Source organism: Atta colombica, unplaced genomic scaffold (assembly GCF_001594045.1).
Source record: "Atta colombica isolate Treedump-2 unplaced genomic scaffold, Acol1.0 scaffold226, whole genome shotgun sequence".
NCBI lineage: Eukaryota > Metazoa > Arthropoda > Insecta > Hymenoptera > Formicidae > Atta > Atta colombica.
Genome location: NW_017259323.1, coordinates 1,843,191 through 1,847,108, shown reverse-complemented (window position 1 = coordinate 1,847,108; position 3,918 = coordinate 1,843,191). Strand labels below are relative to the sequence as shown.

Below are 3,918 nucleotides of genomic sequence, written 5' to 3'. Positions count from 1 at the left end.
TATATAAAATGTAAAAAAGTTGCAATTTAAGATAACATATTTAGGAAACTGATTTTCGGAAATATCTGATTAAAATATCACATACTCATCAATCATAAATTTCCAAAAACTATCAGTTCCCTAGATATTATGTTATCTGATGGCATTTTTTGTATTTCTTAGGCTTATCAGTTTCTTAAATATCTTGTTTGATAGCATATTTCTGTATTTCTTAGTCCTATCAGTTCCGTATATATTATATTGTATGTGTTGCCTGACAGCATTTTTCTGCAAGTAATTCTATAAACCTTGAAATAACGAAACTGATTAGAATTCAAACTCAGGATCCTTCATTCTCATACCTAAAATAAATATTTAGCGTCCTATGACTACTCTTGACTCACTCTACTTCATTATATACTCCGATTTGCCTACAATTTACATAATATAACTTACAATTTACATAACTATCAATTGTAGATCTCGAAAAATTATATTAATGCCTTAGCATTAATTTTAATTTTGTAACTTTTCATCAAGCAATCGATAATATAAATATTTGAAAGTTACTAATCTTGCTTTTTACACATTATTTTGCAACCTAAAATATATTTTGAAATATGTATTCAATAATTTATAATTGTTATAATTTATAATTTGAATATAATTATCAGTCTTTTTTTAGCTATAAAGTAAATTAAAAAATCAAATAAATACATTGCACGTTTGTTCTTTCGCGGAATATCTCTCGACAAGAATATATTTATGAGAAAACAAGCATGCACATCATGAAAAGGGCAAATGGTCATCATACTCTTCGTGTTACTGCAATTTTTGAGATGCAACAACGAGAGTTCCTTCCTTGAAGCAACTTCACGGGAATGGATTCTTCTTAGAAAGCGAGCACGATGTATTTTCACGCCTGTCTAACATGGCTTTTACGTAACTCGATTACAGATTCTTACCAGTCCTCCTCTCGTATATTCGATAAACAGACACTGTAATTATACTACTTATAAATTATTTTTATCCTAATTATTACTTCAAATGTTCGATATCATATAAATGTAACGGGAATTAATTCTACATTGTATTTATTTTTTAAAATAATATTCTTTGTTTCTCCATATTGTTATTGAAATAGAAATAATGATCAATCAAAATAGAGAGTAGCTTATTTTATGTGCGCTATTAATTAAAAATAATAATAATATATACACACATAATAATTCGCTAAAAAAAAAAATTTGCACATTATAATTTTTACAAAGATAATATTGTCCAACGATTTTTAATACCTGAGATTATAGATTCTATAGTATTTTTTTTAAATATGAAATGATTAAGGTGCGAAAATATCTTATCATCTTCTATCCACATTTTTTATACAGATCCACTTGATTAATTTAATATTATACGGAACTTTTTTGGCACCGCTCATCATCATCATCATCATCAAATTAAATTTCCTTCGTCGAAACAGCATTCTCTCTGAGGGTGCATCTGTACCCTCAACCTTTCCATCCCCGCGGCATCTTCAAACTTATATTCTCTTCGCAAGCAGAACATATGCTTTTCTTTTTTTTTTTTTTTGGTCCAGATGCATCACACGCAACCCCTCAGTGTGAACTCCGATAGATCTTATGCGCGGTATCGCCTGAACGTACGAATGTATCCTACATCTACTACTGCAAGTCAGGACTGTCAGGAGTTTAGCGACTATGTATGCGTATTTATACGTGATGTATACCTGTGTGTTATACCTGACTAGAAGAGCAAAGTAGGGGAACTGAACGTTCTACGAGGTAAGACGAAGAGACGGAGGAGGTGCGAGAAAGAGGTTGGTGGGAAACTGGATGGAGGCGAAGGTGTGCGAGGCGGGGAAGTTAAGAGCTGTCTTCTGCTTTGCGGCGTTTTAGAGGAGTGGCGTAGTGGGGCGAGAGGACCAAAGAAGCCCGATAGCGGCAAAGGAGAAGGTACTCGGGTCTGCCGTACCACTACGCCGATAATGATGACGACGGTGGTGGTAACGGTGGTGGTGGTAGTAGTAGAAGGTGGAAAGGGAGAGAGAGAGAGAGAGAAAGAGACGGAGAAGACGAAGCGCAGGAGAGCTGAAGAGAGAGAGTCCTGCTCAGCGTGGACCTGTGCGTCGTTGCATGGCCGACCTGGAGACTCGCTCTCCGCAAGGTGAGACGCGCGGACCAAAGAGGAGACCTCGAAGGATCGACAGGAATTCTCGTGAAAGCTGACTCTTCCTCTTTCGTATGCTCACGATTGCGCGCTTGTGTTCTCCTTTGGTAATCTCTGTCAATCTTTTCTATCTCGCGTTGACTTTAACTTCTCTCTTTTCTTCGTGTACCAAGGAGTGAGTGTATCTATATTTTTTAATGTGCGGGATCTCTTGACTTTCCATAAAGTGCTCCAGATATGGATCCGCCATAGAAGTGAGACCAGATTCATTTATTGATGAAAACATATCAATCTTGGACAAAATTACACGTGCCTGCTTACTTTTAAATTCATTGAAGCTTCAAATGAGGTACCTGTGAGATAAAAGTAAACCTAACTTTTAAACAAACTCGTCATTGGACAACTTCGTAGAAGCGACGTCAGGATGTAAAGTGCAGAATCGACACGTTGATAACGTGCTCACATTAGAGCTTATCGAGCATATGAAACCGATCTTTCGTGCAGCCACGATTTCATTTGCACATATCCATCCATCAAGAGAAGTCTGCTTGCGTTATATCAAGGTGCCTAACAACTTGTCAATTTCCTCGCGTTATGAAATCGATCGAACTCGAATCAGTAGGATTTATAAATTAATGTATATATATGTATATATATGTATATATATGTTTTGGAGCAATTGCCGAAATTACGTCACTCTTCGGAAGGTGAACAGTGTGTGTTTCCTCATTAAATTCGAATAGCGATAAATTCAAATGCTTGGTGCGCGTAAGTGTGTACACATCGTTAACTCAGAAGACTCGTCTCGAAAGTAAACGTTGGAATTTCCTTTCGGAGTCTCCCAAGACAATCACGTTCGTTTCATCTTGGATTTATCTCGCAGGCTACATGAATATTAAGCTGAGGTGAGTGAGACACACTTTTTCGCTAAAAATACGGAATCACGCTGTCAATATCTTGTCTGCCATCTTTGCGCGCCAAATTGCAAGCGTGAAGTGTTTACTGCCATAAGGTTTTACTGTGGTTATACGTGACATTTTTCACATATGTCTGATATTCTTTGACAGTAAATGATAAGACATTTAAATGAGAAAATTTGTATTCTTGGCATTTAAAAATATAATTGTATTCTTTTTCTTTTTTATTAAATGTAATTTTCTTATTAAACAAATAGAAATATATGTATACGCTTATATTGTAAAGAGAATCGCATTCATCATTTCCCTCTAAATTTAAAAAAGGGCTACAAAAATATTAATAAAATATTATGGAGTTACCATTGGCTGATCTTTTTCTCGCAAGAAAATTCTGCTGGTTGTTTTCGAATGTTATTTCAATTTTCCCCGACAAATTTATTCGTTCAGCAAAGTTTCTTCATGCAGTTTTAACAATAAGCAAATAAATCATCTATATTTCTCTCCAATTATACATAGTTTAATTTTACATAGTTCAATTCTTCTATTCAATAGATATACAGTCTTTTCTAATTAATTTTTTGCAGATTAATCATTTTTAAATGTCATAAAGGATGCTTCTTTTCAATATCCATTTAAAAGGGTTCGTAAAATGTGAAAATACTAGAGACTAAAACATGTTCACTTTCACGAACATTTTCAGATATATATTATTTTCTTTTAAGTTACAAAATAATATCATGTAACATTATTTTAATTACTTAAAATGACGCTCTTATAAAGTATGACATAAGATCATCAGGTTTAATATCTATATCTTATTATAAATATTATA

At 34.1% G+C, this 3,918-nt stretch overlaps 1 protein-coding gene across 2 annotated transcripts in view; it reads left to right on the top strand.

The window, feature by feature from the left end:
• The window catches only part of LOC108688203 (epidermal growth factor receptor), a 150,948-nt gene that overhangs the window by 85,277 nt on the left and 61,753 nt on the right, over positions 1–3,918 (top strand). Inside the window, exon 1 of one of the 2 annotated variants that reach the window (XM_018194360.1) lies at positions 2,950–3,074. The exons of the other annotated variant lie outside the window; for it this stretch is intronic. The gene's annotated coding sequence lies outside the window, so the exon portion shown is untranslated. Of the gene's footprint in view, positions 1–2,949; positions 3,075–3,918 lie in introns of those variants that run through there. 2 annotated transcript variants of the gene reach the window in all.